The sequence below is a fragment of the Gouania willdenowi genome, chromosome 10, assembly GCF_900634775.1.
Source record: "Gouania willdenowi chromosome 10, fGouWil2.1, whole genome shotgun sequence".
In the NCBI taxonomy this organism is placed as follows: Eukaryota; Metazoa; Chordata; class Actinopteri; order Blenniiformes; family Gobiesocidae; genus Gouania; species Gouania willdenowi.
Window position 1 is genome coordinate 12,766,907 of NC_041053.1, and position 14,807 is coordinate 12,781,713.

Genomic DNA, 14,807 nt, shown 5'->3' on the forward strand with positions numbered 1-14,807 from the left:
AAAAACAGCATTTTTAAGCATCAGTTTTTCCATTTATGGAGCCAATAAATCAATGTTTAAAAAAATACTAACATCTCCATGCTGTCTAGGAACAATATTTTGTGTATTTATTTTTATTTTTGTCTTAACAACTGACAACCCCTACAACAGACTTGAAATCTGTCTTTAAACGCTAACAGCTGCTGTCAGGCACACAGGTGACTGACTTAGTTAAAGGGCCCATGTTAAACTAAATCGACTTTTCTGTGCGTTAAACATCATAAAAGTGGTATTTGGGCTTCATACACATGCCCAAAGTGTTTTTTAGTTAGAGGGTGATTTGCTCCTTTCTTACTGCAGGGTGAGCCCAAACACCTCACTCCAATTTGATGACGCGTTCCCACTTTGATGACAAATTTGACACAGCACTGAGCTGGAGAAGCCACGCCTACAGGAAGCTCACTGCCATGAGGAAGTCAGTGTCCCATCTATAGACATGCCCACTCATGAATATGCATAAGTAGGCCGCAAAACAGCCTGTTTGTGTAGAGTTGCTCAGAAACTGACTTTTCAGAGGCTAAAACTCTGGAAAACAGGTGAGTTTGGGAAAATAAACCTCAAATACTTTGTTTTTGGGGTTCTTAGAACAATTGGAGATGGGTGAAAAATAGCATGATATGGGACCTTTAATTAGTGAAGCTACAGGTGACAGTTCCATGTGCTAATTAGCTCAGTGAGAAGATGTTTGATCATAAGATAGTTGTGGATTAATGATGTGTTTGACTTATTGACTAATCATTGCAGCTGTAGAAGTCCTATATTAAGTTTTAAACACAGTTTTCTATTATTAATGAACTCAGTGACCCAGACGCTGCGTCTGCTGTTCCGTAAATTGTGAGTTCAAGCCTCAGCTGATGTAAAATTCACCTTAGAATGCCACCTTTTATTCAGATTCCTACACGATAACACCTGGTTGTAGAGTGGTCGTGGTCTGATCGAGAGGTTGTAGGTTCAATCCCAAGGTTATCTGTCTGTGTCGAAAAAGCTTTGAGCAAGACACTGAACTCTACAGCTATAAATAACCATTTAAAATAGTGATTATATTAATATATTGGGTAGACTGTGTGCAACATGATTTTCACAAAAAATAATTTATTGGTAAAAAATAAATAAATAAATATATAAATATCAGATTTATGGGGCGCAGATTGTAAAGTTTCACATGCTAAAATAAATATTTAGCAACAAACCACGTTTTAAAAACATTTGTGAATTTTGACATATGTTACTTTTGACCAGATTTACAGCATACAGCATATTTTCTCGTTGAAATATAATGTCGTTGTTAAATCTAAATGTTAAATCTAAATGCTAAATGTTAAATCTATATATATTAAATGTTAAATCTAAATGTGGAGCTAAAGAGATCGCGGATAGCGCTCATTCACCTCAATGACATTTTATTTCGGTGCTACCGGTAAATTTTCATATTAGCCAAACATTTAGTTTCACCACTGACATTTAGCATTTAAATTGAGATTTAACATTTAGTTTTAACAATGACATTATATTTTTATTGTAATAAATAAATTTCACGAATTTCACAAACATTGCTCTAAATCTGGTCAAATGTAACATAAAAAAGTGCGCATTTTTAAACATGGTTTGTTTGTTTGTTTGTTTTGTTGATTATTTGAACATGCGCAACTTTACAATCAGTGCCCCATACGGACTAGGTTCTCATTGATTGAGTTTTGCAGACATCAGTGATATTATATCTCAAACATGACTTCAGAAAATCTGCAGCAGACAGAACAACTGGAAAGAGTTGGATTCCAGCTTTAATGAAGTACTGTGATGTGTTTTCTTTTTTGGTTCTGTGTTCTGCTGTTTGCATGTGTAGAGCCAGTGTTAGCGTGTTAGCTCCTCCCTGCACACATTTGTGATTAGAGATCGATGAATAGAAATCAGCAGGGAGACAGAGTGAGAGAAAGCTGATCCTGATGACAAACAGATGAGAGAGAAGACAGTTGATGGCATCTAATAAGTCTGATACCTGACATGCACTCTGGCAGAAGCTCAAACGAACAAATGCAAACCACTCGGGGAAGCTGCAGGCCTGCTGGAATGGACTGAATTAAACTCATGCATCTTAACATGATCGTACATCGCAGCACCTCCACTTCCAAAGCCCAGCTCCCCTGAGGTGAATCCAACATCTCCAGCCCAGAGATCCCAACTGTGCAATTGCTCTGATGACACTAATACTCCTCCCTATCACTCGTAAATCTTCATTCATGATTGATGGCAGTAGTTTGGAGGGTGACACTTTATTCATTCTTTTTCCTCCAGGCTTTAAGCGAGAGTCAATGAGGCGTTTTACATGTTGCTGTGTCGTGGTCTGCGTTACATGTCTGACATGTCACGGTTTGTTGGAGACTTAAACGCCTGTTTAGGAGCAGCTGTCCACCCACAGGCGGAGGACTAGCAGTGCTTTTTACCTCACTCACGCACACGCACGCGCACGCACACACACACACTGTAGCACAACCTGAAGATGGGGGAATGGTGTGAAAGGTAAATAGAAAAGCTTTTAAACTGTCTTTGTGACACAATGATGGGAGATTAGGGAGAGAATACAGACACAGACGAGGGCATTATGTTCACGCTCTGGAAACCTCCTTCAACCCTTTTACTCACAAACTCACAGCCCTGATCTGCCCTTTAAGATAACAGCAAAGAGGCTTTCAGAAGAAAAAAACACACCCTGAAATGTAAATAAAAGTCATTCATAATACCAGTCATGATCAATTATTACATAAATAAACAATCTAAGTCACAGCGTTCTTAATGAAAACTACCACATCCATATTTAAAGAAGCAAAGCAAAGACATTATTTAATTTAAGATAATTAACCCAAACTAAGCTTTAGATAAAATCAAAATAATGGATTAATACAGTATTTAATGTTGACTATCAATCACACAGTGACTTTATGAGACCAGTAAGGAACAAGTTCACACTTGTCCGGAAAATGACAGCATGTGAAATTGGTGTGAACTGGTGGCTGATGGAATATTAAGAAGGTCATAAACTCATGGTGTTATCTCTTAGTTTGAGCCAGTGTTCATTTAGTTCTCTTAACTAATCATTTTTGTTGGAAATTTTTTTTTGTGCTTAACTTTTTCTTAAACTAAGTGATAAACAAAAGAAAAATGCTTAGAAATTTGACTTTGTTGCTTTTTTTTGTCTTTTAAAAGATAAACAAGATGGAAATGCTCTAAAGACGAACATGAATCAGAAGTGATTTTGTTTAGTCAGTCGATAATTTTGAGGTCAGGAAATATTAGCGTGAAGGAGACAAACACTCAACAAGACAAACAGAAAAAGACAAGTCATACACCTTGGATGGCCTTACCCAAGATCACAGTCTCAAGAACTGCCACCTTTTTCTTCTTCTTCTTCTTTGTAATATCTCTAAAATCAGGAACAACCTGAGTCAGAGTGACAATGAAAATCTAATTAACGCATTTCTTAGTACCAGCGCAGATGATCGTAGGGGATCTCTACGCTGTGATTTTGATCCCCTACGCTGTTGTTTTGTCCTTTTATGATTTGTACTGTCGTATTCATTGTTGCACACTTGGACACCAAAAGGACTTCCAGGCATGCCAGGGTGGTTTTAACTCTCTTTTTAATCTGCATAACCCAGAAACATATACATAAGCCGCACCATCTATTTAATACCGGCAATCTGCTCGGATGTCCCCACTTAGATGCCTCGATATTGCCTGTGTACATCCTCCGCTGTGTAGCCCATATTCACAATCACAATCACAACATCACAACAGCTCAACATCACTGGCTCTGCTTTGGCCTGGCTCCAGTCCTACCTCACCACCCGACAACAGTTCATAACTGGTTCTCCATTACTTCTTCCCTGTCTCAAGGCGTCCCCCAAGGTTCGGTGCTTGGTCCTCTCCTCTTCATCCTTTATCTTCTCCCCCTTGACTCCATCATCCGTCGTCACAGTCTCCATTTCCACTGCTACACCGACAACATTCAGTTGTACATCTCCACTAAATCCATCACTCCAACCACCCTCTCCACCCTCACCCACAGCCATCAGAAATAAAAGTCTGGACGAAACACAATTTCCTCAAACTCAACTCCGACAAATCTGATATCATCATTATTGGCCCCCAAAACTAGTGTTGTAGTAGTCAAGACCGGTCTTGAGACCAAATTTTACAGGTCTCGGTCACGTCTCGGACTCGGAAGCATTTTGACGCGGTCTTGTCTCGGACTCAGGCTGCCCCTCAAGGAATCACTCTGCAGTGTGTAGGTGACAAGCCATGTTATTTCTTGGCAGAAATACTTTTAAACACTTGATGTACATTCAGCTGACATAAAAATCTTGTTTTCAAATATGTAGAATAATTGTGAATTTATCAGTCCTAGTAGTAGTTTTAATATTTTAGTTAATTTTTTGCAGGCACCTTTTTTGTCCGTCAAATGTATTTAAAAGAAACTAAAACTAAAGAAAGAATGTTATTTAACTGTCAAACCTTGTATTTATGTATTTTTTTAAATTAAAAAAAAAAAATGTTTTTGGTCTTGGTCTCGGTCTCGGCTTGTCTTGGTCTTAGTCTTGACTCGGTCTTGGCTCCCGGAAGTCTTGGTCTTGTCTTGGTCTTCTGGTCTCGGGCAAGTCTTGGTCTCAGATAGTGTGGTCTTGAACACAACACTACCTAAAACATCATAAATCCCTCAGAATTTCTCCCTTCATCTTGACCAGACCACTCTATCGCCATTCCCTCTCATCCGAAACCTCGGCATTCTTTTTGACCAAACACTCTCATTCCAGCAGCACAACAGTCACACAATTCAAGGTCCTACTCATTACTTTCAAAGCCCTTCATAACCTGGGCCCCTCCTACCTCACTGACCTGCTTCATCGCCATACCTCATCTCGCTCCCTCCGCTCCTCCGTCGCCAACCTCCTGTCCCCTCCCTCCAGGACAAGGCGTCAAACCTGGGGAGACTAAGCTTTTTCTACTGGCGCCCCCAACCTCTGGAACTCACTCCCCCAGAATCGCAGAGACTGCACGGACCTTCTCACCTTCAAAAAACACCTCAAAACCCACTTATTCCGGACTGCTTTTAATGTGTAGCCATTTTATCTTGTAGTCTACCTATTGTTTATTACATCGTGTTTTTACTTAAGTCTATGCCTCTGTATTTTTACTTATTGTTTATCCCTGTAAAGCATCTTTGAGCACTGTAAAAGCGAGATACAAATAAAATGTATTATTATTATTATTATTATTATTATTATTATTAATAAAAAAAATTTTTTTTTTTTTTTTAAGCTTTAGCTTTACTTCACAAAATGTGGCCCTCGAAATGTTGGAAAAATGTTCTTAGGGGAGATGCCCTTGAACACCCCTACAACACTCATGCCTGCGGCGCATGCCATACAGCATTCTTGGTGAACTGAGAACCCTGTAGTAACTTATTTGAAAGTCTGCAGTCGATTTAAAATGTTGCAGCTAATAGTATGAGGGGTAAGCAGGGGAGAGCATATTTCCCTGGAATTCACTCCCTCTTCTTTGGCTTCCTGTAAAGGTCTCAATGATCATGTTCTAATGTATCCTAAAGACCTTTTAGTGTCCTGCTGTCCTAGCACAGGGGTCTGCAACCTGCAGCTCTGGAGCCTCATGCGGCTCTTTGACTCTTATGCAATGGCTCCCTATAGATTTTAAAAAAACAATTGAAATAAATAGTTGTTGTTTTTTTTACAGAGGCTATTAATGATTAATGACAAAAATAAAATCAAGATATAACAATTTGTAAACCTAAAAATAAATCACGTTGTGCAATGACTCAGCACATTCCTACTTCACCTCCTGCAACATCTACAGACCATCAACTTTCCTGCACCTGTGGCTAACCTTAAGTTTTAAATCTCTGGTAAGATAACTAAACTAACAAAAACACTATTCTGGAAGAAAATAGAGATTTGAATTGTGTGGGAACAGATTCATTTAACCACCAATGTACAGGTTAAATATGTATGTTTTATGTGTGGCAAGAAATTAGCTATTAGCATGTGTTGATCACATGATCATGCGTTATCAAATTCAAGTTACTTTTTGTAGCCTACCAAATACATTAACTAAAAAAAAAATCTTTCTATAACATTGTGTTCATGTAAACTGAGATGCATAAGAATTTAATGATGCAAGATATTGTTTCATTTCTTGATGTCAATTTATTTTATTTTATTTTAAACTGTTTTTAAGTTGTCATTTACATGATCAATAAAAATCAAGTCAAATTAAATCAAAGTTTTTCTATATAATTTTAACTGTATATATATATTAATACACTGTATTGTCTTCATTGAGAAGGTATATTTTCTCTCACCAGGACTTTAGTCCTGGTGAGATGAGGCAAAATGATTCCTTGTAGAGTAAAGGTTGCAGACCCCTGTCCTAGCAGAACGCTTCCATGCCATGGTGCTGGTTTACTGGATGTTCTTAGCAAGTGTTCAGGATTCAGGCTCCACGCTTATGGAACCAGCTCCCAGTTTCAGTACAGAAGACCCGTACTTCCTACTTTTAAAACTGGATCTAGGAGTTACTTATTTGAGCAAGTGTAGCATCAGGGCAAGTTCAGGTAACCCTGATCCTGTTTCTAGTCATGCTGCTTGAGGTTGAGGCTGATAGGAAGCAGTTCTCCATCTGTACTCTACCTTCATTACAGAGTGACGTTTTGATGCCGTTACATGTTTCTCTATGCAGTCTGTGCTTTCTTCTTTCGCTTCTCTCTCTCTCTAGTTCTTTTTCTCGAGGTGTCCTTGCATTTCAGTTGAAGGTTCTTGATCTGTGGTTTGCGACTCATCCAGCTTGTGATACTCTGCTGTTCTTTCTCTCCATCCATTCCTGTTCTCCTCTTCTTGCTCGCTAATCCCAACCTAAGCCAGAGCTGGATGTTTTTTTCCTATTCAAAATGAGTTTTTCTTCTCCATCAATTGGACTCCAATGCTTGTTCATGTGGATATATTGGGTCTTGCTTCTTTAATTTCATAATGATTAGTGATATGTCTGTGACTGTTTTGTATTTTGTGCTTTAAGAGTAAAATTGAGTTGAGAATAATGTTGAAACAAAAAAAAAAACTAGACTAAACCGTCAAAATTATCACTGGGTTAGATATTGAAAAGGCAAACATTTGGTTAATCAAAGTAAACTGAAAGCAATACTCATTTGATAGAAATTGAACTCCACTTTGAGCCACAATTTATTGTCTTAATTTCTTTTGCGTTGATTACAAACTTCTAAAAAGATTGTCACAGCACACATTTGTCTCCCACACTTGTTCACTGCTTCCTCTGACTCTTTCCGTGACCTCCACAAATACTTTTCTTCTGCCAAAATCTATCATTTCAAAAGTCCCATCTTTAATTTGTACCCGTTCCAGGCCTGCAAACTACACAAGACATATCTGTTTACAGTCCTCCCAAAAACTCAGCGCTAATATGAGGCCATTGTTTCATTCCGTCACGCTGTCTGAGTTGTTCTTTTGATTGTAGTGTTTGATCATCTTCAGGCTGGATCAAAACTAACTCGAGCAAGGCATGTTTGATTCTGACGATCAAGCAAGAAGATGAGCAGGGGAAAGGGGAAAGGGTTTGAAGCAGTGGGTCTAAATTATCGGTCAGGGTTCTGACACCGGTCTGTGGACCATCTGGTGCCGGGCAGCAAAGAAAGAGTCACCTAAAAAAAAAAAGGGATTTTATTTTCGGGGATTTTATTTCCTACTTCCACTTCAGTGCTCATAACTCTTGCATTTTAATGCTGCTTGCCTCAAATAGTCTTGATGCACTTCGACACGCACACGCAACCAGTAAGAGCACCCACCCACCCACACACAGAATAAACGTGTCAGGAAAACTGGCTTAAAAAAGTGGATCTCAACCTTTTCAGTCTGCAAACTCCAAAATAAAGGTGCCAGAGACGGGGGACCCCTATTGTACCTGAAGGTAGTTGAATACAGACGTGAATACTCAAGAACAGTCATGTGGAGGCCATCTATAAGGGGGAATAAATGGGAGAGGTTTTTGGGGCCCATCCGTAAAGTCAGAAAAATGATGGTCCATTGTTCTATGAATCTGTGATAACCACATTTATTTATTTATTTGAAGTTTTTTATCATTTGCTCCATAGTATGTAGTTACCTTAAAGATGCAAATCATTGTTTTAATCAGAAATAAAATGGGTTAAAAGTGACCAAATATGGTGGAACAGGTGGTGAAATATGATTTTTTAAAAACACAGAATTTGGTTAAAAGCTGAAAATTAGAGTGGGCAGACCTGGACAGAAAAAGTGGTAAACAAAAAGAGTTCAAAGTGTCATATTGGGCATGGCAAATTGTGTTTAAATCAGCAAAACTAAGCATGAGATATGGTGAAAAGTAGTTCAAAGTGACAATAATGGGTCAACATATGGGACTAGGTAGGAAAAATGATGGAAATTGTCAATAGGGGCCGAAAATATCTTGGAAGTGGAAAAAATGTGCACAAAAGGCATTGAAATTTGATGGAGAAGTGGCATAAATGGGAGTAAAGTAGCAACAATGCATTAAAAGCAAGAAAAAAGTGATTGGTTAGAATATGGCAAGTTTGGTTTAGTTGCATAAACCAAAATAATATATGAAGATTCTTGAAGGCATCTCGTGATCCCCTCCCAGTGTCTCGCTACCCCAAAGTTGAGAACCCGTGGTTTAAAGGACCGAAAGGGACTTCAGTTCTTCAGAGAAGGATGGAATTACGTCCACTTTTATCTCAAATCTGCGGAAGAAGAACTTCCACATACCACTGCCCCTGACAGGTCCTGCTCTTGGGAAAAAAAGCAATATTCTCACAGCTTTCACGCTACTCTGCCATTGACATATTTACTGCTGCGAGCTAACACATTCAAAGCGAGTTGTTTTGAATAAGTCAGTGCTTTCATGTTGAGTCTGCATTGTGGGTGGAACAAAGATCAGATGTGCCGGTCAGCGTTGCCGTGGGTGCTTTGGCTCTGTGTGACAATCGGAGTTAAATCCTGGGCTCAGTCCTCGGTGGAAACTCAAACTCCAGGTGAGGATTAGATTTTGTGCAACACGGTCAGCCTTGATTGACGCTTTTGACGATCAAATCAAAGTGCTGACAGCTGGAACTGATTTCTCACAACTGCTGCGGTTTGGGTGACGAAGAGATGAACCAGCAGGAAGAAACACAGCAAACAATAGGAAAAGGGCTGAAATCCAGGATGAAGAACAGGAATGCTTTCATCACATGAGATTTTATTTGAAGCTTGGGTGCTATTAGTTTTGTATTAGATTGATGGTTTGTAATGTCTATCTGACAACAGTTACTGCAAAGTAGGAACCTGAACATCACTACTGAGATACCCGCACTTGTTTTATGTTCACTACAGCAATGATTTCTCAACAAACAAACTTTTATTAATGTCTTTATCTTTGTCATTTGAAATTTAAAAATAGGGTCTGCCTTTGGTTTACTTCAAGTTGGTTTCTTTTCGGTTTTGCGGGCCTTGTTAATACTTTTTCCCATGGGATTATAGCTTGTTTTGCGCAGTGGCTAGCAACTGTTATTTTCATTACCTCTCAGTGCAAAGGCCATGGGTTCATGACCAATTTTGTAGACCCTACCAGTCTGCAAGCTCTGTTATAGCCTCCATTCTGATGTTAGTTGATTTTTGTCATATTTTAAATTTAGTTTAATTAGTAATTTAATGTTGAGTGAGTGTTTTAGTTGGTCTTCAGTTGATTCAGTTTTACTCTTACTCTGTGTGTGTGTGTGTGTGTGTGTGTGTGTGTGTGTGTGTGTGTGTGTGTGTGTGTGTGTGTGTGTGTGTGTGTGTGTGTGTGTGTGTGTGTGTGTGTGTGTGTGTAGTTGGTGAGTAATTAGCTGTGTTCAAAATTGCATACTATGAAAAGATTGAGTATGTGAGAAATGCCCAGATGTACAGTATAATATATCTGGACATTTTCTAATTATGCACAGCTTCAAGCTAAAAATCAAACATCCCGTTTTCTTTTCTTTTTTTTTTTTTTCACAAAACACATTTTATTTCAAAAACCGCATTTGAAACAGAAACATCCATCATGAAGTTTGAGTTAACAAAATGAAAAATTGAGAAATTCAGATTTTTCCTATTTTAACAAACATTTCCCAAAAAACTGTAAGTCTTTGATTGGAAAGTTCTGGAGTCACTGTATTGTTGGTACACAAGAAGAATACGCAATACCTCACAAAAAACAATAAAAAATACACGCTGAACAACATTGAAAACTGACAGCACAGGAACACTAAAAGAATTCAGCTGGTGAAGGGTAATGAAACCAAATTAGCACTGATCGCTGTAAAGTCCTAGTAAAGCCCGTAATGTGTTTAAAACTATAATATTAATGCATTCACAAAATATTCCCCATTTTAAAACATTTCCACAGGACATCCAGCGTGGTTTCTCAACAAGTTCATCTCATTCCAGAGCTTTTCATTTTTCTCTTGAAGCTTGGTGTTGTCCTTTTTCAGCTTCACTAGATACTCAATCTTCTGTTTGTGATTTTTGTGCCCCACGAGTATATACTTACTGTATACAGCAGTATATACACTGCAAGTTACAGTGAGAAAAAAAAGAGGAAATATTTCTCACAAATGATCTGCTCAAATTTTCACAAGCTGCGTGTTTTATTTAAAGTTATCGATGCAGCTCTCAATCCACTACAGACTTAGTCATCTCTGCTGTTGCCTGTGAAAACTTTTTTTTGGCAAAAGTCACTGATACCAGGGCTCTAATCACAGCTCCAGGGTAAAATCCATCTTTTCATTTCTCCTGTAAAGTTTCTTTTGATCACTTTGCGCCAGTGACCTTACTTTCCTTGCAAGAGACAGTCAGAAATATGAAGGCCTCAGGTTCTCCCAATGATCCTGTCCCCACGTGGCTCCTTAAGGAGGCTTTTTCAGCCTTGGGACCTTATCTTTTAATACTGGTATATAGTAACCTGTTTTCAGGTATGAGGTCAGAAAATTGCAAACATGCTATTGTGCAACCACTCCTCAAAAAACCCAGCTTGGACACAATCTCAAAACTAATGTTTCTCTCAAAATATTTTTAAAAGATTGTCTATACTCAGTTTTTGGCCTTCCATATCAATAATAATCTCCTTGAAACTCTCCAACTTGGGTTTCAACCCCTGCACAGCACTGAAACTGCACTCAAAAGTTTTAAAGGGTGTGTTTTTAGCAACTGCGCTCTGGAGACTGTGTTGTTCTTGTGGTTTTAGATTTAACTGCAGCTTTTGACACTGTGGACCACGACATCCTGATCTCTTGCTTAGAGCATTGGGTAGGGGTAAAAGAATTAGCTCTTCGGTGGTTCCGGTCTTATCTGACTAACAGAACCTTTTGTGTTGGCCTAGGCGACTGTGTGTCCTCTGCTATCCTATCATGTGGGGTCCCCCAGGGTTCCATTTTGGGCCCCCTTCTAATTGTCCTCTACCTCTTGTCCCTAGGCTCTATATTTAGAAAACACAACATACCTTTTCATTGTTATGAGGACAACAAGCAAGTATCTCTCCCTGTTAGAAAAAAACTCCCAGTGTTTTAAAAGACTGTTTGGTGGACATAAGGCCATGGATCTCCCTAAACTTTCTACATTTGAATCAACGGAAAATGGAAGTCATTGCTTTTAAGCTAGATGACACCCCCACTTTTGATAGCCAGATCAGAGCTGTTATCAAATCAAGCTTTTTTCATTCACAGCAACTGGCCAAAATCAAACCAGTGCTTACTCAGCAACATTTTCAGAAACTGATCCATGGTTTTATTACCTCTCCACTGGACTACTGTAACGCACTATATGTGGGGATTAGTAAAACATAATTTGGCAACAGAGACAGTGAGTAAAATCATGTAGACTCTACAAGTCCACTTGTAAAAGTGATTATTAATTAGAAAATATATCAATAGCTTGCACTTTAAATTTCTAGACTATTTGAGGGTAGTTCACCACTGGTGTAATATTATTAAAATATGTTCACTACTGTCTTCTTCAGCTAGAAAATGACCAGTATATGTCAAATGTTATTTAGATGCAGATGATACCGATTCAGTGATAGGAAGTCAACTGTTTTTATTTAATATAACAATTGTTAAAGTAAAAGCCTGATCAGGAAACAAACAGCCGCAGATCGTCTCCTGTGTGTGCGTGTGCGTGTGTGCGTGTGTGTGTGTGTGGCTGAGCTGAGTTGCTCCTCTGTAATTCAGCGTGTTTCCCGTGTGGAGTCTGAAAGGAGACAACAGCACACAATGTTCAGCCGTGTTCAAAGATCTTCAGCTTTACAGAGTGACAGCAGTGCTGCCATGCCTTCATTCTTCATGTTTATGTTATGGTAGGGTTTCCCCCTCTATTGATCTCATGTTTTCGTGTTTATAGAGCATACTAGGAACTTTCAAAAAGACAATGAAATGTTTTAAAGACTTCCTTCTCTCTTAAAACTGGACTGCTTTTTATGTATACATTATAATTAGGGCTGGGACTTTAAGGCGTTCATTTTTTTCCCACTCCAAACATCGCCGAACCTCATTTCACGAGATGCACAGACTATAATATTACAGAGACAGTGTTTCGTGGGCGTTAATTTTAGTTTATAAAAACACAGGATGGAAAACAAAAGCCCACTTATGTGCAAAATTGTGCAAGAAAGAGTTTGCCGATCACGGGAGCCCATGCCTCCCCAGCTACCACCTCAATGCTGAACATGCTATGGCTAGCATGGACAGCTAGCACGGACACAGTGCTGCTAGCTTTCCACGCTCCGAGCAGACAGTGTCTTCACTCCACACTCAAGATGACAGGGTTCACAGCCAAAATCCCAGATAACACTCATACATCTCATCGATGTCGGCCTCAGATCTTGCGTCTGCATTCTACTCCTAATGCGTCGTTTCGTGTGTTTTTTCCCCCAAATCGGTGAAACCACTTATAAAGTTGTAGAACTGTAAAAATGTCACTTCCATGAAGCTGTTTTTGTGCTGTGGCTTTTTTGGCTATGCTGCTGAAAATACATTTATGATCATGAACTGTGTCACTCTTTATTTTTTCCACACATAATAAGCTATTTAGTCGTAGTATATTGTTTTTTTGTTGTTGTTGTGATATTGCCATATTCCTATCAGATTTAAGGAAATACTCGGCTACGGATATGGAGATATTTATACTAATTGAATGATCCAAGCTAAATAAAGGTTAATATAAGTTGTAGAGAGGATGCGCTGAGCTTCTTTAATCTATCGTCCAAAAAGACGCCGATGTCTCCGTGACGTCTGCCCAATGAGCAAACGCTCTCCATAATACGTCTTGCCAATGCAACTTCATTCATTGTGTCGACGTCGGCAAGATATATGTGTGCTATCAGGGATTAATAAATCCATGAGTGACAAATGAACGAAGTCAGTGGATAAATGATTGTAATGGACAGTCGACCACTCCTATGAACTGCTATAGAGAGACAATTTCAAACAAAATTAATCAGCTTCATCAGTTGGTCTGTTTATTTCATGCCACCGTTCAGTTTCCACTTCTCTGCAATGTTCTATACTAAGTGCTGTTTTTTCATTTTAATACACAAAAACATTTTTGTTTTAGAAAGTTTACAAAAAATCCAGAAAGCCATGGATATAGCTTACGTAAATTTAAGTCTGTGCTTTGTGAACAATGCAATCATAATATTATTTATTCATTCTGCACATTGTTATAGCACTCAGTGATGAACATAATAAACAGTTTTGTTGTTTAAGCTCATTCATTGTTTTCATTGATTCAGTCATGTACCAAAATCCATTTAAATTGGAAAAAAGTTGCCAAATATTATGCAATTAATTTAGATTAATCAAGATGAATTAATAACAGTCTCTAATTAATTACACTTTTTTTTTTTTTTTTATCGAGTCCCACCACTAATGATAATACATTTCATGTTTCACTTTGTATGATTCAGAAAAGAAGTCAATAAAAGGAGAAAATGTATCTCAACGACATGAGTGCGATCGTGCAAACCTCCTCATCTTAAGCTCTGGAGTTTCAATAAACTATGCTTTTAAGTTAATGCATGATCTTATCACACATCCACACTCGGCCCGGATCCTCTCAGGCTCCTTCGCTTCATTTGTTATCACTTCTAATCTCCACCGTCTCCCCCTTGCTTCTCCCTTAACTTCCCTAAACACTCTCACACACACCTTTTCTCTTCCCCTCCGTTGTTCTCCATCTGATTTACTCAGCCTGCTTCCAGGCACTCATTATGTAGCTGCAGTTATGGAGTTCCTTAAAAGGCAGAAACAGAAGGCGTGCGAGAGGAGAAGGCCTGAGACCATAAGACCTCCACTATTCCCCTTCTCATCCTTCAATCCATCTTTTGTTTTGCCGTTGCCTCTCTTCTCTCCATCTAGAGTTAGTGTTACACGGGTAGCCCTGTCTCTTTCTCTCTGCTCCTATAGTTCATGTTTTCTTCCCGTGGCTCATCCATCATGTGCTGTCGCCGGCGGTTGTAACGCTGTCGTGTAATTATCTCATATTTATGTGAATATTCTTGTCGTGCACCGCGGCTCTGTGTGTTTAGTGCACTCAGGCTTCCTTGGGCTCTGTGGCTCGGGTTGAAAGAGCCTTATGTCATAATTCAACCCAGGGGGAGACATCTGATTGGCCCCCAGGCTCAACGACGTTGGCGGGATCTTTTTGATTTCTGCTCCAGCC